Below are 25,989 nucleotides of genomic sequence, written 5' to 3' on the forward strand. Positions count from 1 at the left end.
CCCGTACAGCCCTGCCGTGTTGAAGTGAGGATGGGAGGCTGAACGGCACCATCAACGTGATGGAGGTGTCACCTACCCGTACAGCCCTGCCGTGTTGAAGTGAGGGTGGGAGGCTGAGCGGCACCATCAACGTGATGGAGGTGTCACCTACCCGTACAGCCCTGCCGTGTTGAAGTGAGGGTGGGAGGCTGAACGGCACCATCAACGTGATGGAGGTGTCACCTACCCGTACAGCCCTGCCGTGTTGAAGTGAGGATGGGAGGCTGAGCGGCACCATCAACGTGATGGAGGTGTCACCTACCCACACAGCCCTGCCGTGTTGAAGTGAGGGTGGGAGGCTGAACGGCACCATCAACGTGATGGAGGTGTCACCTACCCACACAGCCCTGCCGTGTTGAAGTGAGGATGGGAGGCTGAACGGCACCATCAACGTGATGGAGGTGTCACCTACCCACACAGCCCTGCCGTGTTGAAGTGAGGATGGGAGGCTGAACGGCACCATCAACATGATGGAGGTGTCACCTACCCGTACAGCCCTGCCGTGTTGAAGTGAGGATGGGAAGCTGAACGGCACCATCAACGTGATGGGACTGACCCAGGCTGCAGTGCCCTGGGTGAAGCTCCCTTAGCATAAAGCTTTGCATCGTGTGTGGGCCGAGCTACCTAGGGCCACTCTCTTAGCCCCTTTCCTCTGTATTACAGGAGTCCCTGGCACTCAGGTAGCCCCATCCTGGCCATGGCAGCCCTCCCTGGCATCATAAGCACACATCCTCCAGCCACAGACTGGCCACAAAGGGGAGACCTGGACCACACGTTCACGGAGGGCGACATGTAACATGGCCAGAGCTTCTCCAGCACGTTAGGGCATCATTATCTACATGTATGGTTTGTATTGGAAAGAGAGAAAAATATGGTGTTTCCATCTTCACCTTGTTGCAGGCTAGGAAAGACTTCTTCTGAGACTTGGATGCTCTTATTGCAGGTTCAGCATTACCAGTGATGCTGGTCCAGAGCAGATACAACTCTGCCTCTTGTTTCCTCTTAAAGAAACAAAATCAGGTTTTGGTGGTTCTTGACTTGTCCAGACTGAAGCAGACTCTGTGCTGAGCATGAAAAATAGAAATTTCAGTGCAGAAAACTCAATAAGCCTGGGATGGTACCAGCAATATCTCCAGGGAAGCGCAGGGATAAGGCAAGCAAGGAGAGCATCCCAGTGACTGCTGGGTGACATGTGCTCGCTGCAGTGTCACCTGGAGCTCTGTGGGACAAGGTCCCCCACCCACTCAGGTTTCCTCTTTCTTCATGCCTCTGTAGAAGGGGCCGAATAACATCAAATATCAGCCCCGAGAAGAGCAAACGAGGAGAGACAGGGAGTGGAGCCATCACACAGAGATCCTGGCCTTGGCAAGCCTGGCCTATGCCTATGAGCAGCTCCACTGTGCTAGGCTGGTGTAGCCCATCTCTTGGGGCATGGTCCCATGTGCATGTCTCATCTTCCACCACGTCCTAGGGACTGTCCCCACCAGCTCAGACCGCCCCTTATCGTAGAGGGTGTCCCATGCAATATTCCAGAGCTGTTTTCTACCCAGCACAGAGCAGAATTGAGGGGAAGAGCCTCCCTTAGGCTTGTTGGCATCTCACTGTTGCTCTGCAGGAACCCAACTGCCCCTCTGCTTCCTCCTCTCTTCTTTCTTAGGGTAAAACTGGCTTTTCTTGCCAGCAAGGAGAAAGGGAGATCACTGTGCACCCCAGTCCCAAACCCTGGGGGATTCAAGAGGGTCCTGCCACCCCTTTCACTTGGGCTTCTTCCCGTGCCCATGGCCCCACGTCTCCATGTGCCCCCAGCCCCAGGGTGCTTGGTGGCCTCCTCAGGACCAGCAGGAAAACACCGGGAAACGGGGGACAAACTCGCAAAAAGGCTCTGTGGCTGCTCGAGCCGCTGGAGCTGCTCCGAGGTCAAGGAACTGCCGCTTTTGCCAGCAAAAAGAACCCAGATGTTTTTCAATTTACACAGGCAAGCTTGCCGAGTGCAGGTTAGCGGTACAAAGCTCCTCGGCTCAATGGTGAGGACCCCGTTTGCAAAGTCTCCCCCATAAAATACACGCGGTGGAATAGGAGGTCGGAGCAGTGAAGTGATTTAAGGGCCTTTTCTCCGACTGAAGGATTTTGCCGAGGTCTCCACATTTGTTGGGTTTCTGGGTTCTAATATCAATGAGAGAATTAAATCATTATATTAAAACATCAAAACACTAATGCTTTGTTTTCATTGGCAAGAACCAAAATGATCTAACTCCAAAGCCATGAAATATCAGCCTTTTTTTTTTTTTTTTTTGTCTTTTGCTGATGAATAATAAGATCTCTGGCTGCTTATGATAGTAAATTTAATAATGTCAGTGATTTGAAAGGTTTGAATCTTAAACGTGAAGAAATGTGTTTTTACCGCCCTCCACCCGCTGCCTTTTCCTCTTCCCTCTACTACTGTCAGGAAGTTTTGTGGCAAATAACTCCAAATCCGTGGATTAGAGCACATCGGTGCCGTATGCCAGGTGAGTGCCAAACTCCCAATACCCAGTGCAAACCTCCCTCTCCCAGGTGGTCTGAATTTGCTTATAGCTGGGTCCTGTAAGCAGATTTAATATTTCATAAGCACTGCTTCATCTCATGCCTATATTATTGACACCACATGGAAGTCAGGAAATTGGTTCTTTCTGGGAACAGTTTGCAGAAATATGCAGCCTGTCAGCTCCTTTCTCATGGGGTGCATTAACAGAGGGGCTCGCAATTACAAGTAATGAACCTTCTCCAGATGTCTGCAGTGACTCAGCTCCAACTTTATCTTCGACGTACGAGATGGACTTGACAAGATGGATTATTTGTGGATATAATATAATAACTTCACAGAACGTGGAATTCCCAATTATTGCAAGACATGCGAAGTATTCGGTAGGAGAGGAACGCCAAGGTCGATCCACTGGATAAACAACAACAACCGAAAAGGAAATAAGCTGTCCCATTTCCCCCTCGTGAAACTCCAAATATTCCCATGCTGTTTTAATTCTTCCTCTTTACGATGCCATTTATGTTGCACACGTTAAAGTTAAGTTGTGTCTTTAATAAACTGGAAGCGATATTTTTTGAAGGAAAAGGAGCTGGGCATCTTAAATTGCTCTGCACTTGGAGAGCACAGAAAAACAACGGAAAGGATGGGATATACCAAAGAAAGCCATTTTAATTGTCATCTTCCATGGAAAATTGAATCCAGTCATTCCCCGCTGCTGTGGGTGCCAACATACTGTGCTATATGTGGCTGGGTACTTATTTTAGCAATTCAGCTGTACAAAAAAAGTATAACCAAAGCGAAATTTCTTGGGCAAAGCTCTAGCTGCAAATGATGCATAGGGCTTCTTGGGTTGTAAATTTTAAACTGGGTACTGTAAGGCCTGTGTCAAATAATTGGGACAAATCTGTTTTACTTTGGGCTTGATTAAGAGCAATAATTTCATGCTAATGCCCTCCGAAAGCAAACTTGTCAGGGGCGGATAAATGGATGCTGAATTATCTTTCTTTTAAATCACAAGCCTCCTGGTACCCAAGCTGCAAGACTGGGCGCTCCTTGGGGAAGTATTTGTATATCTTCTCAGGCTGAGCTGCAGGTTTGTTTGATGTGGATCTTCAAGATAAAATTACTGCACTCCAGATGTTACAGTTTAAATGTTTGTACATAGGGATTTCCTTAGTTGTTGAGGAGAGGAGACTCAAAACAGACCCGCTCATTCATGCATCTATTTCCAGCACATGCCTCGCTAGGTTTGAGGAGGCGAATGTCAAGAGGAGCTTGTATAAACAGGCCTTTCTTTCTCATGTTTACCAGATAACATGCTGATTTAAACTGTCATGCCTCTCCCCTCAGCTCCCAGAATCTTCTTTTCTAAGCAGGAGGAGAAAATGAAGGGAGAGAATGGAGAAAACAACAGACCTGTTGCCCTGCAAAGGGCAAGACGCTCTTGCTGCACGTGTCGGTCTCCGTGTGCTGCCCATGCCCCGGCTCTCATGCACCCGTCAACGCTGCTGGGGTGATGGGGACCAGGATGCAAACGAGCACGTCTTCATATTCCCAGAACTGCTGACTGCAACCACTGCGTTGTGTCCCTGTCGGCAGTGCAAAACCGTGGTGGGGTCACCAGATTAAAAATCACTAAATGTCCCACCAGGATAGGAGAGAAAGATGGGCATGAAGGGAGAGCACTCCGTGATGTCCCTGCTGGAGATCAGGGCTGCTGGCACTCGCCAGGAATGTATTTTGGCCAGGAGCAGAGCCCATTCCCCTGCGGTTTTGCACCTGGGAGGGGACTGTGGGACCACGTCACGAGGCTGATTCTTCATGGGTGACCTCAAGAATCAGGGACAAGAATGTGTCTTGAAGTGGCAGCAAACGCGTGGAAGCAGGAGTGACTCCAAAGGGAATGAGTGCACACGAGAGCAAGAGAGAATATCAAAAGGAAAACCCAGGCTTTGTAAAGATGGGGAAAAAGCAAACAACAACCAGTGCAGGCTTGGGTCACCTCGTGCTGACTCCTGTTTTGGTGGCATTGCCTGCAGGAGGGGACAGGCCGGGTTGCAGTCCCTCTCTTGGGTTCTTCTCCCAGCCAAGGGGCCCCGTGTCTGGTCTGCACAAGGGGAAGGTCTTGGGACACTTGTCCAGGGTCCTGGGACAGGCTGAGAGTGGGGGCTGGAGACCCTGCACGGAGGTGGGTCCCCATCCTCTGCACCCCATGGCGAGGTGGGGAAGGGTCTGACAGAGCCCTGATTTGAGGTGAAAGCACCAAAACAACCAGATCTTTCCATTTTTGTCCAAAAAAGGGGGAGGGCATCCAGGCATGAGCTGGAGACACATCCACAAGGTGCTGTGCTCCCTTCTCCTCTCCTTTCCCATGCTTGGAGCCATCTCCCCTCCACAGCTCCCACACCCGCAGTCTGATGGATTCACCTGCCCATGCCAAGCTCAAATATCCTTTTCCAGCCAGAGCACGCAGGTCTCAGGCCACCTCCACGCCAGCACCTTGGTCCTCTGCACTGCCAGCCCCAAGGTGGGAGCAGGAGGCCTGAGGGATATTCCTGGAGCTGTTTGTAGTGGGAAAGGAATGTCCTTCCTGTCCTGCCCAGGCCTGCTCAAAGCCACACATTTCCCAGCCCTTTCCGAAATATTCTTCCCTTCAACTTTATTTTTCTTTTTCTTTTTTTAGAGTTTTCATTAACCAATGGTAATAAAAGCAGCTGTTGTGCCGTGCTTGGGAGAATTGCCCCCGCAGAGGGACGCTCTCCTGCCCGGGAAAGGGATTCACCTGCAGTGCCCCCACGGGCATCTCCCTCTGGACCTTTCCAGATGTGTCCCTCAGTTTGTCCCTGCTCGTGTCCCTGCACACAGGAGCATGGGCTCTCCAAAGCAGGGCATGGAAAACCCTCTGGTGCTGCAGGAGCAAAACACACAAAGTATTCCCTGACTTCATCCAGGGCTCCATTTCCATAGGAAGGTTAAAGAGCAGATTCCCTCGTCCATCCTGGGGTGTGGAAAGCAGCCAGATACCCCCTATTTTGGCTGATCTTCTGGCACATGGCCATGCAGTTGGGTAATGCTGCATCCAGAGCCCTCGTGTTGAGGGATGCTCTCAAGATGTTCACTCAAAGGGCAGTGGAAACACCGAACTTCTCTGGAGGACGCAGATGCATTTGAGAGCAAAGTCCTCCTGCACACATGAAGTACGTGGGGTTTGATACGAAGTTTGATCCCTTTACACACAGGGTTTGATTCCTTTGCCCTGTGGCCTTTCTGTGGTGCTCTCTGGGCTAAGAGGGCAGGGAAGGCTGCAAAGTATCATTGGAGGAGCTTTTCTGACCACTCCTAAGCACTTACAGAGAATTTGCCTGGGCATCCAGCCCTTTGACACCATCCGTACTGACCGCTGTGGTGCCTGTAGGCATCTTCCCCTGTGCCTTGGCCAGCCCATGCAGAACTACGGCCTATCGCCAAGAGGTCCCAAAAAGGACAGTCCTCATCTCCACCGCAGGGTTCACTCCTGAGGGAGCCCCAGGTGCCAAGTGCTACCAATGCAAGGCAGGTAGCAAGTAGGCAAAGTAGTTTTGGGGATAAAATTGGTCAGGGGATGATGGGGAAGAAAAAAGGGCAAAGCGCAGGGAGAAAACCTGCCCATATAAATATACTTCTTAGGGCTGAGGACCAACATGGGGCAAGCAGGTGCTATTTTTCTGGGAGAATTAAGGCCATGTCACTTCAAGTCAGGCAAAACCATGGCCCATGGTCATGCGTGACTCTCTCTGTGGTCATGCTCGAGCTTTGCTTTAACTCAAGGTGTCGGCATGGGAGGCCAACCCCAAATTACTGCAAAGGATGGTCCCAGGTGCCTCCCTGGCCCGTGCCGCTGTCCTTGGCCAGCTGGCGGTCCCCATGTGCTCCCCAGCGCGTGGCACCGGAGGAGCAGAGCTCAGCAGGGCCGCGCGGCTCCCCCCGTCCCGTCCCGGAACACGTTGTCCTTGGATGCTGCTCGCGGTGCGCCTGCGAGGACAGAGACCCGCGAGCCAACATAAATCATCGTTTGAAGTCTGCAATGACAACATGGAGAAACATTAATGGGATCGTTTAATAAGATCCACATTGTTTCCATTGGGAGGCTGTATAAACAGCGCGATCCGGGGCTGCCGGGGCCGGCCCTGGAAGGCGGCGAGCGCGTGCGGCTCGGCTCACGGGGAGGCGGCGTCTGGATGGGGCCATTGATTAGTCAAACGGTAGTTTGGCCCGGGGCGGCTCGCTGGGGATGCTACCCGAGCACACCCTTCCCCTCGGAGCGAGCCGCCCCTTCCTCCTCCAGCCCCAGCTGCAGGTGAGAGATGCACAGAAATATGTGCGACGCCCCCGGCTCTTCTTTACCCTCCTCTCCCACGAGCGCCCTGGGGTCCCCTCTGCGGGTGCTCCTGGCCGAGATCCCCTTCGCCGCGACTCCTTGGGGGAGACGCATCCCGGTGAATCAGCTCCAGCTTCACCCCTCGCTGCCTGACATCATTTAGAGGCTGGGAATCCTCCCGTCCCCACTTGTGCCATGTGCCACTTGTCCCCACTTGTGCCACTTGTGCCCCACTTGTTGGCTGCAGGGCATGGGACATGGGAGCGGGGCTGGGAGCGGATGCACTGACGCTGCCGGGCCTCCAGCCAGGCTCTGGATCCGTCATAGCTGAGTTAATCCGACGGCGATGTGTCAAATGATCCAGAGGGATCAGGGAGGGCTCACCGCCTACTTGGGACAGACGTCACCCAGACCATGGACTCACCTTTCTGCCAAAATCCCCCTCAGGGCCATTTTCTTGCTGCTGGGTCACCATGGAGTCCTTGGTGGAGGCTTTGCTGGTGACAATGTGTCAACCACTACTTTGGCAGATCCTGTTTTCCCACAGAGGACCAGAGGAGCAAAGGCTGGAAGAAAAACGGGCTGTTGTGTCTATATTTTATGGCAGGATGAGACATTTTCCTGCACTGGCCCAGGAAGCAAAGCGCTTTTCTCTGGTGTTTTTAGGAGCTGCAGGTTGGAATATAGTTGCTGTGAGCAAGGTCTAAAAATGGGTGACAGACTTGCCAACTCACAGGTTTTTGTTTCAAGCCTTGCAGGAGGTCTTGAGTCCCAGACTCATGTCACAAGGTGAGAATTTCAGTGCCTGTTTAAGAAAAGAGCCTTTCTCATTTCCCTGAATAAGGTGTGAAGCCTGGGATCCCCTTCATGATTCAGCAAAACAAGAGAGGGTAGAACATGGGGTTTTTTTTAAAGTTTTGTGTTTTGGGGCATGTCACTGATCTTAAATAACATTGGCTATACCAGGAAAGTGTAATTTTGGTATCTAGTTAGTGCCTGTGGGGAGAAAAGGAGGATTGTCAGCAGATGCAGAGGAGGATTCAAGGAACTGAGCAAACCACATGGTGTCCCTGAAGGTTCCCTGCGGGTCTGCAGGTCTGTGCCCAAGCAAGATGAGCCAGGGAGGTGGGCAGAGGGCAACGCAGAGCAGCTGCAGATGTGAGACCTGCAGGAGGAGGCCACGGTGGCCAAAGCTACCGCGGTGACGTGCTGGGCCCATCCAATCCCAGCAACACGGTGCTGAGCAAGAGGTGCAGGTGTGAGAGCCAGGCCAGAGCTCAGCACCCAAAGAACTGCCCAGGCTCCACCAGGCCACGTTTCTAGACCTGCTGCAAAACCCTGGGAGTACAAAGGGTCTTCAGTGCAAACCTATCCCTTCTTCTGATGACTTTTTGCCTCCCATTTTCTACTTTCCCGTCTTAAAGTAGCAATTAAGGCAGCCAGAACCTGTGCTGTTATTGCCATCACTACCACTGGAATTTCCACTGCAAAGCTTGTTTCTCTCCCCTTTCTGCTCCCTGTCACCTGTGTCCTGTCAAATCTTTTGTTAGATCTGTATTACCTCTTAGTGGATTCATTTCTCCAAAAATTTAACCAGCCTTTCAGAAATCAAGTTCCATTACGAAGGTGAAACTTCTTGGCACCTTTCAGTGAGAACAAGAAGCTTGATTTATATAATTTCAACTTGTTTCTGCATCCTTAATTAGTGTATCTTATACTGATGACACCCTCTATGCTAAATTACAGATCTAGTGCAGATAGTTATTGCTATGACATTCAGGATCTAAAGCAACTCACCATTTCCCGCTGAGCCTCTTGACTTTTGCTAATGTTGGGTTTCCTTCTGTCCTCTGGTGTGTTTCATGATCACATTCATTGCTCTGTCAAAATCAATCACTGATATGTGCACCCCAAGATGGGTCACTTCACTCCTCCCTGCTCTTCTATAATTTCCTGGCCAACTCCAAGCCCAAGAAAATTGCTCTGTATTAATATTTTTCTTTTTTTCTTTTCTTTTTTTTTTTTTTCCATCTGTTGCTTTCTATTTGTGTGTAGTAACTTACTGGGATTTCTTCTAAAGCTGTGCATTGCACTCCCAGATGTCTTTGATCAGCCAAGGCAAAACATTTAGGTGTTTTTATTTTCTTCTAAACTTTGCTTTTCTCCAAAATAAAGAGTCCAGCCATGTGCTTTCTTGTGACAGTACAAGGATCCCTCATCTCCTAAGGACAATGTTTTATCTGCCAGGTTATTTACCAAAGGGAAGAGGAACTTGGAGGGTTATATTCGCTCCCACTGTGGGTGAAACCCTGGTCTAAGAGAGCCAGTTGATTTCTGCATCTGGATAACCTGGGCCTGGGATTTCAAGCCATTTACCCTCTGGACTCCTAAGCAAATACGACATAGCAGTGTGTTACTGAAAAAAAAAATCCCAAGTGTTTCAGCAGCTCTCCTGAACTGTCATAACTGCAGTTTTCCTAGATAATAAACCTAGATGCAGTCCTGGCATCCTGACTGTTGGGCAGTCCCACCTGCAAACTGGAGCCTGCTCACACCCCGTTCACCTTCCCCATGCACCTCCCCAGTGCACCGGCACCCCGTGGCAGAATGAGATGATATTTCCGAAAATTTGCTACATTAGCAACCTTCACCCACCCAAAATGACACTGCAATTTCAAAGAACTTAAACAAAAACAGCAGAGAGAAGAAAAGGTCTTTGCTGAATCTAATTAGTTGAATCTAATCAAGGGCTACAAACATAACCATGCTTGAATTATATCTGCGTCATTGCTTCTTGACTGTAGGGCAGAGTTAAAGAAGGAATATCCTGAAGAAACACACCCTGGACTGTTTTGGATTTCTTTTCCATTTCAATTTAATTCTGATTTTTCTGACCTTAGCTCCTAGTGTTTGGGATGAGTCCAAAATCTCTGTAATGGTGTTACTCCACCTGCAGCCTCCACATAAGTCTGAGTGTCTGGGGGTTTGTGATTGCCTATTTTCAGAAATTGCAACAAGATCTGAAGATCTTCCCAAGGACACCCCATTGTGCAAGACATTGTACCAAGACCCATCAACAAGGCAAGTTCAGCTCAAGAGTGCAGTCTCTGCTTTCTTCTCCTGCTAACAGTCACTTGGATTATGCTGTGCCGTATGTCTCCCCATTTGTCACTAAATGCCATTTTACAAATAAGTTCTGGACAAGTGGGGCAGCAGAAGCATCCATAAAGGTGCAATCAAGTGTTAGGATTGGTCTATGGTGATGTCTAGGTATTAGGAGTAGGTCTAGGCCTTAGGACTGAGACAAATGCACTGAGGGAAAATCCTGAGAATGATTGCTGAGTATCATTTCTGGGTAAAAGGAAAAACTTTTTCATGGTGAAGCCAATGAAGCAGTGAGGCAGGTTGCCCAGAATGGTTTGTGCAGTCTCCATCCTTGGAACTTTTAAAGACCAGCTTGGACAAAGCCCTAATCTGACCTCAGAGCAGACCCTGTTAAGAGCAGGAGGTTGAGCTATAGATCTGCTGAGGTCCTCTCCAACCTGAATTATGCAGTGATGCCATAACACTTTATGCATCATTTTCTAGACTTTTTTGCACCTTCATCTCAGTCCCTTGATGTGGTGCAGTATGGCTGAGCTTGTCTCCAGGCCCCAGCCTTGCCACACACTGGAAACTGGTCCAGGTATCTGGGCCTTGAGATTAGAGTGCCTAATCCTTGGCAGCAGCACCATAGTCTCCTGTGGTCTATGGGAGAGACAGGACTGCAAGGACGGCCAAGGCAGAGTCCAAAAGGGGCTCTGCATCATCAAACAGAGGCAACTCCTTTATTGGCTTGGCATGATATAGAAAACAGGAGAAGAAATCCTCACAGGACTTGGACTAGATGAACATGACCTCAAAAATCAAGTCAGGCAGTAAAGCCTGGCCCAGGAAAGCAGCTCCGACACTTGGGGATGAAGCATCTCCTGGAACACATTGCAGTGCAAATGGGACATGGAAAAACATGCATTTTTAATTCTGGCTCCTAGGGGCATGGCTCTGCAGGGGCTGCTCTTCTCCAGTGTCGGCGTTCTGGGTCTCGCCTCCCTTCAGTCTGGGGCTTGGGCACTTGGGGACAAACTGCTTTTCCCAGCAAGTTCCAGTTCTTGGCAGAACATCAGACTAGCCCTGGGGACACAGACAGACACTCCTTCCAGTGCTGGACCATGAGAGACCACACTGTGCCTTGTCCAGGCACAGCTGTGCCAAGGAGGGAAACAAGTCCTGCGAGACATCCCACCTTCCTGGGTCAAATCCTCAGGCTCTGAAGCAGAGTGGAGGGATAAATGTGAGTTCTGCATGGTGATGTCTATAAGGAGTGATAGATTGTCTACCTTTTCTCTTCCTTCCCTAACAGGAGCATGGCCCCGGAGCACTTAATGCTCAAGGGAATATTTCTACACTGCTAAAGTTGCCAAAATTCAGCATGAGCTTCAAAAAGAACTGTAAAGCAAAGCCAAATGACCTTCCATCAGAGAGGATGCTCTGATAAGGAGAGACCCTGCCTGGGGCTCTGGTGCGTTTTGGGGGGCATCGTGTACCCCAGACTGAAGAGGAGTTAGCACTGCTTTGGCTTTTGTGAGGAAAGCAGTCATCAGCCTTGCAGGGTTACACGAAAGACATGCAGCGCTATCCATCTGCTCCACACAGCCCCAGGAAGACCTCGGCTGGATATTGAATCCAGCTTTTGGCACGGCACTTGAGACAAGATGTGGACTCCTTGGAGGGAGTCCAGAGGAGAAGAACAAAGACAAACGCAGCTCTAGAAAACATGACCTGTGAAAAGGCATTGAAAAAAATGGGGTTGTTTAGTCTAGAGGGGAGAAAACTGAGGGAAAACATGATAACAGCACTCAAGTATTTTGAATTTCAGTGCTGGATGGGAGATAGGAAGCCGTTGTCCATGTCTGCTGGGGATAGTGCATGAAGTGATTAGGCTAAGGGCAAGGGTGGCTGAGGTCAGCCTTCAGGAAACATTTTCCAAGGGCAAGAAATGGGATTTTTTTGTGTGAAACCTGGTGGAAACACCATTGCTAGAGGCTTTCAAGAAGAAATTATTCAACTATGTGCCAGGCCTAGCTAGGTATATTAGAAGACCTGTGAGGGTTAGAAGGCCTCTCAAGGTCTCACCAACCATACATGTCCTATGTGAATTCACAAGCTGAGCTCAGTCTGCTGCTTTAGCTTGGTCCGTGTGGACTGTTAGGCATGCCAGAAGATCACCCTACCTCCTGGAGAACCATATCCACTGCTCCTTCCACTTCTCCTCATGCTAAGGTTACCCCTGCAAGAGTGCTCATAGGGGAAGGAGACCAGTAGAGCCAATTCTGCAAGGAGAGCAAGGACAGGAGTTTCCAAAGCCCTGAGCTTTGGGCTGGCTGAAGTTGACGGTTCCGTGCAGCAACGTGGAGGCACACAGAGAAGCTGGACATTTGCTGGGTGTTGGAGGAAAACAGTTGTGTCGGGGGTGGGAAGTTCTGTGGGTGGTTTCATTGTAGTTGTTTTTGTAATTTATGGCTGGTGAGCCTGGAGTCTGGGAGGAGTGTTCCTTTTTATGCTCTTTTGTATAAATCCAAATAAATAAATTGAGAGAGAATCTCTTAGGCAACCAGGGCCTAGCCAGCATATAGCTGTTAAGATTAATATCTGCCTCTTGAACCGTGCCAAAAAGCCAGAGAGGGAGTTGGCAGGGATCTCAAAGCACTTCATAGGTTCTGAGTGTGTTGGAAAATCTGGTGCATGGTGCGGTGCTCCCAGGGGGAACTGAGCTGTTGGGCAAAGCTGGTCTCCACGGAGGGTGAAATATGGGACATTCCGACCCAAAGCACTTACCTGGATCCAAAGCTAGGAGCATTCCTAGGAGGGGACAGCACAACTCTGGATACAAAGGCTACCGGTGAGGGGTGGGATTGCATCCCTTCCATCCCACTGCATCCCTGGAGGTGCCATGGAGGGAAAGGGAGCAGGAGCAAAGCCCATGCCCGAAGAGGAACCAAGCAGTCCCAGGATGGCAATGTCCCTGCGGTGGTTTTGGCCGCTGAAGGAGGACGCCAACGGATCGGCAGCACAGTCGGAGGTCAGATCCTTGCGGAGGAAACCGGGTGCCGCCAGTAAAACGTCACCGCCCAGTTGAAGCAGCGACAGGATAATGGATAGGGGTGAGCCCCGAGGAAATTTTGGATCCCGAAGCTTTCCGACGCAGCGCTCCATAATTTTATAACACGGGCGTTCAGGGGAGTTTCTCCCGGAAACATTTGTTTTATAAATGGCTCGTTTTCTAATTACGTTCTGCTGGGCTGAGCAGCAACAAGAAAAAGGAAGGAAAGAAAATTAAAAAAAAAAAGGGAGGGCCACAAGACTTGCCAAAGATGACTTGATGCGCACTTGTTGAAGCTTCCGCTTTGGAGTGAATCAGGAACATGCACCCAATGCAAGCGATGGCCCTAAAGGGAGGTCTCCCAAGGAGGGGTTGGGTGTTCTTCATGGGGAGCTGCAGCCTGTGGGACAACCCTTGGCTCTAGAGTGGTGGTGTGGCCAAGGTGGCTTGAACATGGCACAGGACTTGCCATCGAGCCCTGTTTTGGCTCCCATTCAAGCTCTTCTGGGGTCTTGCTTGGTTTAGAAGTGTGCGTGTCCCTATCGTAAGGCAGAGAAGGAAGAGTTAACCACTTTCTCTCAAAAAAAGACCACTGTTTCCTGACATGGGGCCAGGCTCTGTGCTGCAGGGGGGGACATGAAGTGACCCTCACCGGTGCCATCAAAGAGGGGCAGGGGGAGGCGAGAGCGGGGCTGGCTGGGGCGAGCTCCTCGGCCTTTCCTTTCCGCATGTGCCCTTATTTACAGGATTTCATCTGGTTTAGCACTGCGAGAGCCGGCGTCCCGCAAAGCCGAGCCAGAGCAGCTTGAAAGCATCCCCGGGAACGGGAGAAATGGGGCAGTTAAAAGATGCGGCCCGTCTTCACGCTGAAAGGGGATCTGGTGGCCACATGTACCGACGTCCTCCAACTTGATGCTGCTGATGAAAGATGTCACGCTAGGAAACTATGGAGATCAGAGACACGCAGACCACATACCGGCATTTCAACAAGAGAACACAGCTTCCAGCGTCTGCCGAACCTCGGAATTTGCACCTTGTAACACTAGGAATGGACATCTGTAGACGAAAGAGAAACCCTTGTGTACACACGGCTCTTGCAAAGCAGAGGGGGCTTTTTCATCCCTCGGCAGCCACCAGGACAGCCCTGCTGCCAACTGCTCCCTCTTGGGCTGGAAAAGGCAAGTGGAGCCACACGTGTGCGCGCGGGTGCCTACGTGCGCCCGTGCAGGCGCCTGTTATTCTGGGATGAGGAATCTTTTCCAGGCTCCACAATAAAGAGTGGCACATTGTGACTATTGTCCCCGCGCCTCGGGGGTGAAAACGAGGGAGGTCACAGATGTCCTGACCATATTTAGCTCTCAGAGCAGGATTAATTTAGCTTAGTTTAATTTTTTTCTTCTTCTTCTTTTTTTTTTTTTTTTTCCCCTCTCTAAGTCAGAAATTGCTGGCTGGATGGCAGGAAGGAAAATCACATCTTTTTAGGAACAGCGAACTTGAAGGAAGCTTCAGAGAAAAGCTGTTTCTCAGGGGAATGGGAGAGATCCTGGTGACCTAAAGAGCTGGACATCCTGCCATTGAGGCTCACCAGTCAACAGCGATGGTGGTGGGACCCTTTCTGAGCAAGGCCGGTTGTCTTCTCCTGACCTGCTCCCACCAGGAGTTAACGTTCACCTGAGCAACCGCTTCTACTACTTGCAGTCCGCCCCTTTAATGAAAATAAGAGGGAGAAAGTAAACCCCAGCCCAGCGACCCTCCTTATTCTTGCCAGATGAGCTGTTCCTCAAAAACACCTGTCTGGCAAATTAGAGTGGGAATTGCAGACGCCGAGCATAGCATATTTTCCTTCGCCACTAATATATTGGAGTTGCATATAGCGCCCTAGGGGAAAGGTGATTGTTTCAAGTGAGATTTTCAAATCATGAGCAAATCCTAGGGAGAGAGATTCGCTGATTTGCAGCAGACCTGGAGGAGGGATCGCTGGGCTGTGCTCGGCCAAGGCGAGCGCGAACGGGAGCTCGGGTTATTTGCTGACGGGAAGAGGGGGATGTCAGGGAGCAGGGCACGGAAAGGGATGTGGGGAGCAAAGGGGGCTGAGGACAACTTATGGGTGATGAGGATGGCTGAAGGACAGGAAATTAGACAGGAAGGTGCTTTTTGGTGTGGGCATGATGTTGGTAGCTGTTGTGCATTCTGTGGTGTTGGACCATGCAGAGGCTGCAAGTAGAATCTGGGTGATTTCAGACACAGATTTTAACCATTATAGACAAAAGTGAGCAGGAGAGGCCCTCTGAGCCTTCAGACTGCCAGGCTAAGACCAGAGGAGGTGCGTTAGCAGCACAGGATTCAGCGACCCTGGCACAAAGGAAAAGAGCAGGAATGGGGATAAACCGAGGACACACAACGTGGTTCGGTGTCACTTTCTAGCCATAAACGCTGCCTCTGATCACCTCCGTGGCAGTCCCACCCCTGGAGAGACAGGGATCCATCCCTATGCGGATGCTGTCCAGGAGCCCCGCAGCGGTTGCTGGCGAAGCCAGGAGGCTTTCGGATAATTTCTGGGTGAATAAGGCAAATGAAACGCATTTAGGGAAGCTTTTGGTCATTTGGTCCCTTCATAGCTGGAGTAAGTGATTGTTTCAGATTTATGCACTCGGCGTTGTTGTTTTTGGCAGTGCTGAGCATGGCGTGGTCTCAAAAGAACAGGCTTGCAATTTTAGGGATACTTTCTGATATTTAAAGCAAGCCTCCTGGCTCCCGTCCACACACTGCCTATAGTCACAGATACTAAAACTTCTTTCCAGTGACTGCCACTAATCACGCAACACTTTGGTGCTTAACATCTTGCCCTTGAGTTGACCTAGGGACACGCGGACCCCTGTTCCTGCAAGCAGAAGTTGTGGCTTCTCCAAAAATCCATGTGCGGATGGAGAGCAGGATATCAGTGGGGTTCAGCCAGGAGTGGAAGTGATAAAGGAAAGTCTGTGCTGAAGTTATAATAATAAACTGAAGAGTGAGAGGAATGGAGGGAAGGACAGGTGCAGTGAAGCTACCAGACTTGGTTCTCCTACCTACTACCAAAGAATGGTCCAACAGATTATTTTTCTAAATTTTATTTTATATATATAAACACACACACACATATATATATATAAAGGCAATTTTCCCTAAGACTAACATTAAGACTGGCCACTTCTAGCCCCACTAAAGACACCCAAGAGAAGGAGACACCTCCAACGTTGATCCCACCTGTCCCTTGCACCAGGGAAGTAGGGCCACCAGGTGACACTTCACACGCTCATTACCAGTTCCTGCTAATTTGACTTCTGATTATTTATGTTTTATTTTTTTCCACGAGCAGCCATTAAATGTTCATTTGTTAAAGGCTTAACACATTCCATTACACCACAAAATTTATATTTGCTACAAAACGATGTCTCAGAGTGATTCAGAATTAAATTAATGTGACACGGACTATTTATCAATATGGCAGCTTGGCTGCTCAGGAACAGGGAATGATTTAGTAGCGCCTATGTGTGTAAACCTATGGGCTCTGCCCTGGTATTTCTCTCATACTGCAAAGGAACTGATAAAATAATCCTCCAAAGTACCTCGACATATGGTTTAGATCATCAAAGAGAAAAATACTTGTAAAAGCACAAAGAAGGAAACCAATAAACATGTACATCTTACCAGTTAACTCCCTTTGTAGGAAATGTAAACCATGAAGGATGGTGGGGTTTGAGTCAAATTTTGTCATTTGTGTATTTTTTTAATTACTGTAACATGTTGGCTTAAATTACAGTGTGTCCATTAAAACACCAGTAATGCAGGAGGAAGGACAGAAGCTGCGATCCCGGCTGATGTAAATCAGCAGCTCTGCACTGATTTACACCAGCAAAACACTTGGCCCGTTTCAGTTACTGCCCCCGTGAACCCGAGCGGTTTCATCACTGCTGCGGCCCTTACTGGGTTTTGACTAAAAGAAAAAAAAATGTTATAGTGTTAAGCATTGATATATATATACATATATATTTAATAAGCATGGCTTCCTTGTATGTAAGATTTAACTTTTCTTTTTAAGGAGGTGCAAGGCTAAAGACAGCATACGTTTTGGCATATTTAGGTCAACACTTACCACAACTTCTGATTTTTTTATCAGTTTCACATTTTTAAGGAAGTGTCCCTTCCATATCGTTGCAATCTGTGATTGCTCTGCCATTTACCAGGGTTTGTGCAGTGATGCTGCACTCAGACTAAGCATATACTTACACTTTTGCTATGTGGTAACTAGACAGCCTGCTTTCAAGCATGCAATGAAATAAAAATAAAGCTCTCGCTTTCTTTTGCATGCAGACTCCAGGGTTAAAATAAAGTGATGAGTGTCTGAAGTGAAGCACATCCAAGCATCTGTGGTGTGACTCTTAGTGCACCTGAATTAATTGTTTCCTGAATTTTCCAGAGTAGATAGGACTCATTGAATATTTCTTGAACTTAAAGTCACAGATATTGCTTACAATAGCTAACTACTGAGTTCGCAAGTCCAGGAAAGGATGACACTTGCCTCTAGTGGAATTTTCTTTCTTCCTTTTCCCCATATAGTTTTAGCAACATAGAAATTAATCTCACTTTAAAATTTCCAGCAATTGCATCAAAAGATCTGCTGTAAGTTTTGCATGTGGTTCAATAAGTTCAAGATCTACTGGTTTTGAAAGCCTTTCTAACATTTTTCACCGGCAAAGCAGCCATTTCCTTACACATTTCTCGGGTTCTTTTGTATTTTGTCATGTCAAACTTTCTGGTTATAATCATGAAGTTATTTATTGCTTCCATGAACATTCTCCATTTTCTAAAAGACACTGTCACCTGCGGTAACTTCAAGGAAATTTATTAAGTGCATCTATACCTCCATTTCTGATGATGTCACTCCTTTAAGGGGAATGACTCTTCCACTTTTGCTTAATAATTCAAATTGAACATACAAAACTTAGCTTTAAATAGACTCCACTTGGGTTTCTTTACCATTGATTACATAGATAAACTCTATCATTTTTGTTATCTCACAGTCCCAGCCTTCCAAAATAAAGAAATACTCTTTCCTCCAGGTCCTTTTGGCACAATTCACATAGAAATCAACCAAGAAACCCTTCCTTAGTACCTGTCCCTTGTGCCTCCAACACAAGCCCAAGACACAAACCCCATCTCCCACGGACCTGCAATGCATCTGCTGTCTCCATGTTTTGCAGCAGACTTTTTGTAGCAGGTAACCAAACTCACTGTTTTCAGGTCACCTTCTTTATCACATTTTAATGTGAAACCAACCACTTGTCGAAGCAGATGGGAAGTTCTTGGGCAATGAAGGAAAATATACTTGGAAAGGACATTGCCATTGGCCTAATTGCCATTGAATTGACATTTTCAGTTTTACTAAAAAAAAAAATCAGAGCTGTGCTAGGGGAGTTTTATTCATCCAGGATAATGTTTAGCAAAGGATCTCGAACTGAAACATGGGGCTATATCAACACTTCAGAGTTCAGAAACACACTTTCTACATTTACAGATTTCACATTAAAAATGAGGAAAATGCATTAGCAGCTGCAAATCCTCCTGACACAGGAGTTTCACCAACAATTAGAGAAAACCGACGACTGTGTTAACCATCTGCTGTTTCTTTTTTTTTTTGAAGATGATAAAACACTTCAGAGAAAATGCTGCTTTGTAGAGTGTTGTCAGGGGAACAAGTGCATGACGTGGGTCCATATTTATCTAGCAAAGCAAATAAACCACTTGTCTTGCAAAGGGAATTAAATGGAAACTCCTGAGGACACAGATCATGTGTGAAGTCAGCCACAGGACCTGCTTCAAGATATATATGTGGCCTCGGTGTGTTTCTGTTGTGGCTGTGTTTTTCTTCACTGCACACTTGATGTGTCTAGCATGTTTCAAATGCCCTACAATTGCTGACTTCCCAGCCAGGCCACTGCTTCAATATGTGCAACTTGAAAGTTTGAAATCTTCATTGCTTTTTCATGCTCTTACTTTTGCTTTGTGCAATAATCTTGTGGCAACTTCTGTTTATAATCCGTCTTCTTGAATAAAAAGTTGCACTGTCCATTGCCATTCAGGTGCTTGACACAAGTCCTCTCCTCTCCTCTCCTCTCCTCTCCTCTCCTCTCCTCTCCTCTCCTCTCCTCTCCTCTCCTCTCCTCTCCTCTCCTCTCCTCTCCTCTCCTCTCCTCTCCTCTCCTCTCCTCTCCTTTCTCCTCTCCTCTCCTCTTCTAAGATGCTGTCATGGACATCAGGTCTCTCCAAGGAAGGACCCCACAGCCAAGATGTCCTGCCTTGGCCGTATGTGATGGCCAGGAGAGCAGATGGGGGCCCTGCCCAAAGGTACCACCAGTACATGGAGAAGGGGTACCCCGTGGTGTGCCAGCTGTGTCCACACCACGTGGAGGTGAGTCTGGGTGTGCGTCTGGCCAAGCCAGAGGAGCGTAGATGAAACCTCTTTCCAATACATAATAAAAGGAGAGTGAAGCCAGCTGGAATATCCTGTACATTAAGTGTGATGACTAACTATAGCAGATGTTGGAGCATTTGTTAAAGTTTCCAGCAGAGAAGGAGGGCCTGGAATATGAGCGTTCAAAAGTCAAAGGTAGCCCATGAGTTAGGGAGGAGAAGCGGGAGATGAAAGGAATGGAGTCATGGGGAGGGGAGGCTGGATTTGCAGAAAGGATCACGGGAGAAATTTTGGGCTGGGGTAAGAGGCTGGAGAAGTTTGCAAGGCCTCAGGCAGGGGATCAGTGCAGGGCTCCTTCGTCAGGAGGGAAGGGCTGTGCAGCCTCTTGCAAACGGATAAATGGCTCCATTCCCAAGAGTGAAAAATGGAAAATCACACGCACCGTTTTGGGCAGACATGGAAAGCAGCGCTCTGAAGCTCCACAGGGCTCTCCCACCCTGAGCCACCACGAGAGCAAAGGCTGAGGGCCCACCTCATGGTTTGACACCAGATGGGAGGGGAACGGGTGGTTTCTGCCGTGGTAAATGGGCTCTGACGCACTCAGTGGATGCCTGAATGTGCTGACATAGCAGAGCCAGCAGGGATGGGACAGTAGAGTCCTGGCAATCTCCACGAGAGGTTGTGTAGATAGCAAGGTATGGCTTATGAACCAAGCATGCTTCAGCATAGCCTGGCTAGTTGAGCTAGCTCAGCACCAACATGTCAAGTGACAGCCCACCAGACAAGCAAGGTGGGCTGTGGAAGAACCAGCTCCTGCTCTTCAACATCTGTATTCAGCTTGCTGTAGATATATACCTGCTAGGTATGCATCATAAAGTCGTGTCATCTTATATGTGGAAGAAATGCTAAACACATTTAATTAACACTATCAACATGCAAAGTTTCCTGGTGAATCTCCTTGTCAATCTTTACTATATTCGAAAGATTCTTTACCTAGGAAGCTTAGCCCATTTGTAAAAAATGCACCATGAACACTCCTGACCAATCTGCCTTTCCAAGGAAAAAATGAAGTGGATTGGAGAACTGCTCAAAAATCTAAAATGCACTTTAGAAACCATTTTGGGTGGGTCAAGTAGACCTACGTTATGCTAATTTAACTGTGGTTTTTTTTTCTATTGATTTGCCAAGATTGAAATATTTTGTTTACTGAAAAAAGCATGATACAGAAAACCTTCTTCTGGAAGCTTCTGGAGAGCAAAAGTAAACACACAAAGATACATCAGAATTTTATGGAAAAATTAGCAGAATTTGTTTATTTATTTAATTTCAGAAATAGCTTGGTGTGGTTTTAAAAAACAGAAGTAAAAGAGTGTAGCCTCCATTGAACATCTATCTCTTCCGTCAATTGGATATTTAGCAAGCATGGGTCTATTTGCCAATACTGCAGCTAATTCAAAAGGAAATCTTAGCCCTGGGGAAAAAATAGTTCAAGTTGAAAAGAAAACAAAGAAAAAGACTCTACTGATATGGCCACACAACTCTACTGACTGCCTTTCTTCCAGCTAAGTGTTCCTTTCCGCACAGGGCATCTCAGCTCAAAGTTTCATTGCTTACGCACAAAATTATAAATGGCAATGACTAGAAAATATCTGTAACTGATCTAAGAGATACTGAAAAGAAATAGCTTCTAGTTCTTACATACAAAATAGTAATTTTTCTATGTTACATGACACTGCTGGTGCTAGTTACATAAGAGTAGTTCAGCAAGACCAAGAAAAACAAGTGTCTCCATTTGATTTTGTTTTTAAGACATTAGATGGTAAAGAGAAATCTGCCAGCAGTATAAGTTCCTTAAGAAAATTAGGTTTCCTAACATTGTCATGTTATCAAAGTTAAACAACAGAGAGAATGACCAACTCTGGTTAAGACAAGTTCTTCTTGTAGCCCGGCTGGCCACATTAATAAAATAACTTTTATTTGGACATAATACAATATTACCTTTGCCTTACCTTGGCAAAAAAGATGAACATCAGGAAAAAAAAATCACCAAGATTCAGCTTGGAAAAATTGAAGTTCTGGAAGAAAGATTAAAATAAATGAAATATCACTGGCTTGGCTAGCAGCAACTGGGGGAGAATGAAACGAATATTGGAATGACATAAATCCTGAGGAATTACGGAGTTATAGGGAAGGGCTGAAAGTGAAGAAGGTAAAATTTTGGCTGCCTAACCACAAAAGTTTCCCGATGTAGATATCCATTAGCGACGTGATCTTACAAGGAAATGGTGAAGGATATATAGCCTATGACATTTATAACTAGACTAAACAAAAACTGCGCAGCCCTTCCTTCACAGACGAGTGCCCCGAAAATCCACTCCCACGTCCCATGCAATGACACGGGCATCTCTGCACTGACCGGAGGGCCGTGTTCGTCAGGAAGAGCAGCCACGTGGAGCAGGGACTTTCTTTCCTGAGCTGCAGCCTGGCCAAACCAGTATTTTGAACGTTGCTGAGGTCTAACTGGAATGATTTGAGCTATAACCTCAGCCACAACCAGCCCTGAACCAAACTATTCCCTGGCCCAGATCCCTGAACCCAGGACAGGCTTTGGAGAGAGGTCAAAATATACTGATAACAGGGAAATCTAATCCCATCCTCCTCAGTACTGCTATGTTGAGGGTCTTTGATAGCCTCTTGGGTTGATCATGGGTTTGGGATGTATTTCAGGTTGGAAAAATGTGAATGCCTTGGGATCTGCTAATGCATTGGCCTTTCATTCCAGCAAATGTGACCTTCTGTACATCACATGCTATCCAGTCTTTGTATTTAACCACCTGCTCCCTTTTTCTTAATAAGATGTTGATTTAGTGATGGTGTACGGTCTCATTAAGCCCCACCATGATGAGACCACATCTCTTGAATGACCTTTCTCGCCTTCCTAGTTGGGTGGGGAGGTTTATTTGCTGGTGTTGCACCATTTGTACTGTGAGGGACCTTTCCCCTTGCTGCAGGAGGTTAGAAATTCCTTATGTTCAGACACCTCCTTTCCAGTACTAATTATTATGATAGTTCTCCCATTAAAAGCATGGAGGGGGAATTATCCAAGGGGATGTAAATGGCTGTGATGTCCCCCCAGTTAGCAGTGTCGGTGACAGGCATGGCAGGGTCATTGGAAGGAGGATGCATTGGAAGTGGGATGCAAGTGACATGGCTCATCTGGGACCTTCCCCGAATGCTAGGACAGTTTAATCCTCTCCATGGTTGTGTGATGTCAATGACCAAGTCTGAAAGTGTGGGAAGATGAGACATGCAAAACAATTCATCATTCCAATACGGCCTCATTTCCTCCCAGCTTCCTAAATGGGTTTTCCATGACAGGGAGAGAAACTATGTCACTTTGATAACCATAACAGATAAGCACACATATAGACAACAACCTGGAGGTGCAGCAAACTGTCCTTCAGAGGACTTTTTTTTATGCATGGCTAAAATGAGATTTCGGCTTCCAAAGTAATAATTTTGATGTAAAAGAAGGGAGAAATCAGCCATCTGTGACACTGCCAGTTCAGTGTGCATCAAGAACAGCCTCCCCCATCTGCCACACAGGGCTCCTGAAAACCAGGGGAGAGAAGGAGGTCTGTCTCTCTATTGTCTTGCAGTTGTGGAGGATCTTTTTGTTTCTAGACAGAAAAGAATTGCATTTAGTACAGTGACTCCACTGTATCCCAAGGGGTAGCAGTGGGAGAAATGTTCTCATTCCTTGGATACTATTGTATTGAGGTTCCCTCTTTAGAATGTACTCGTAAGCCGGTGGGACATCTCTCCATGGCTCTGGCAATTACACCCAGCTCAAGAATGGATGGGAAAAGATTTGTGCTACTCAGCGCCACAGGAGCACTATTAAACAAGAGTTAAATACAGACTCAGTCTTACTGGCATCCAGAAGAAGGTTTGCTGGTAGTTTACAGACATCGAATTTGTTTCAAGCTATCTGTGCATGCCTGGGGTTTGCAAATAATGTACCCGAAAATGGATGGGGAGTACGGGACCAGCTGTGTGGTGTTACTGAGTTGGAGAGTCCTGTCTCCATATCCCAGGAAGAAAATCATATCCCTTCACAGACACTGCCCAAGAACGATTTAATCTGGGGATACAATGTTCTCCTATAAAAACAGAAAACAACATAAAAAAAAGAGATCATACTAAAATTTATGACCTTCTGACAGTTTGAGTTGACCTCCTCAAACAGGTGATGCTTTTCTTTAAAGCAGAGCTCTGCTTCTTAGAGCTTTTCTTCAGTGAGACAAAAGTAGTGAAGGACTAATGTCTATGTTTGTCACAGACAAGTTGAGTGAAATTCTATTGTCTCTATTACTGCTGTTGTTAATGTTATTATTATGATATGGAAATACCCAGAGATCCCAGGGGTGCTCAAAGACATTTAGGTCCTTGTAAGAGGCAGCCCCCAACTCCGAAGACATTTGCGGTCTGCCCACACCAAGCGATGGAGGTGCTGGTGGGTCCTGCTTGAGAGGAAGAGAACTGATGCATCCTTGGATATACTGAGGTAGCATCTGACACTGGTGAGGAACAGATCCTGCTTCAGGCCCATTTGGGATCAAGGTCCCAGTTCTCAATGCCATGTGGGCACCCAAAACCACGGGCAGCAGCTGGAGGCAGATGCAGACCCAGTCCCAAGAGTTTGCTCTGCTCATGGCAGAAGTTTAGGGCAGAATGTGCAAACAGGACTCATATTCTCCAAGGCCAACTTCTTAATTCCAAACCCTTTGCCCATTTCACCCAGTTAGCCTTTGCTACACTGCCCATGCCACCATTGCTGTAGGGAGAGTGCTGCTCCCTGCTCCTTGACATTGACCGGTGCCGTGATGGGGCACTGATCCAGGCAACTGAGCTGTGCAAGTCCAAGGAGCTATTAGAGGGACAAGTCCTTCCCCAGTTTCATTAAACGTACAAATTGCCGACATTCCTGTCAAATGCTAAGTGAGGGACATTTTAAAGAGCAGCAGCTGGGTCAAGATGTGCAAGCCTAATGAGTTTGTGTAATTTGGTGCTGCACAAGGAAATTACTTTCCAACAGGGAAGGCCTCCAGCATGAGGAATGTCTTGGGCTCCATCTTGGGCAAGGCAGAACCGACCTGCACATGAGCAGCACGCATGGGAAGTGCATGAGGGTGCCAAAATGCAGCCTCCCAAGCTGACAGCACATCGTCCTCCCCAGTGGAGATGGTTTACCATGGGAGGACAATAACACTGCATCCCTCCAATGGCAAATGTGAGTCTCGAGTTGGTCCTTGCAGTGTCCAGAAGAGCCTCGTGTGGAGCAAAAGGATTAGAAACAGAGGCTCTTCAGTGAGCTGTGAAAAGGATGATGGTACCTTGATACTAGCGGAAAGATGTACTGAATGTATCGCTGGGGATCCTGGCAGACAACAGAAAAACAATGTACTGAGAACCAGAATATCTGTAGCATCAGTAGAAAAGAAGGAAGAACATATCAAATCCCATCATTGCCACCACTTGCTACAGGAAATCCTGGAGAACAGCTCTGATTTCTTCAAAGCTGCAGCTCAGTAGAGACATGAGGTAAGGGTGAAGAGATTTGGGCTTTCTCCACTACCCTCTGGAAAGGTAAAGCTAAACAGAAGGGTTTTAAAAAAGCTCTAAAATCCAGGATTTGTACTGCAATAGCAATAAAACCCAATGGGGTATATGTTATGGAGGCTGCTAATATGCACGTCAGGTGGCGAGATGCATTGAAGCCATAGCCGTGTGGATTAATGTCCCCATAAAACGTATCCCAGCATGCGAGATTGTTGTGCAGAGGATGAAGCAGCAGCTCTGGGACATGCCCGGCTCCAGCCCTGAGCTGGAGGCTCTTGGGGTTAACACAAAATATTGGTCAGAAAGCTGCCCTCTTCTCCCAGGGCTAATCGGCACAATGCACAGCCCCGATGAGTCCCTCTCCTTTCGCCCTACTGGCACCTCTGGCACCTCTGTGATCCTGGCCCTGGTCCAAACCCTGTGGTGGCCCATCTGGAAGCAGCCCTTTGCCTGCTGGGCACATTTCTGGGCAAGCCTGGTCTATGGCAGACTGGAGAAAACAACAGGTTTGGCAATGCTGAGGGTGTAAATAAAAGTGCTTGACTCAGCCAGGGCTGCTGAGCGGACGCCACGGAGAGCCTTGAAAACTGGAAAGTATTATATCATGTATTAATAGGCATTTCTGCTACACTCCCCTCCAGAGTGTGCGTGTCCCTGATGACAGAAGTGCTTACTGGTGCTAATGAGGCGTAACGGAGAGGAAAAAATGGCCCTGTGGGTAGGGGACTGGCCGGGGAGCCAGGAGATGTGAGCTCAGCTCCTGGCTCCACCGCAGCCGCTGCAGCAGATGACCTGCCGTGGGTGGCTGCATCTCGGCTTTCCCTGCCCCTGCGACAGGAGGGTTGGAGACTCCAGGC

Source organism: Tinamus guttatus, unplaced genomic scaffold, assembly GCF_059628265.1.
Source record: "Tinamus guttatus ecotype Peru unplaced genomic scaffold, ASM5962826v1 Tinamus_guttatus_pri_ptg000048l, whole genome shotgun sequence".
Lineage (NCBI taxonomy): Eukaryota > Metazoa > Chordata > Aves > Tinamiformes > Tinamidae > Tinamus > Tinamus guttatus.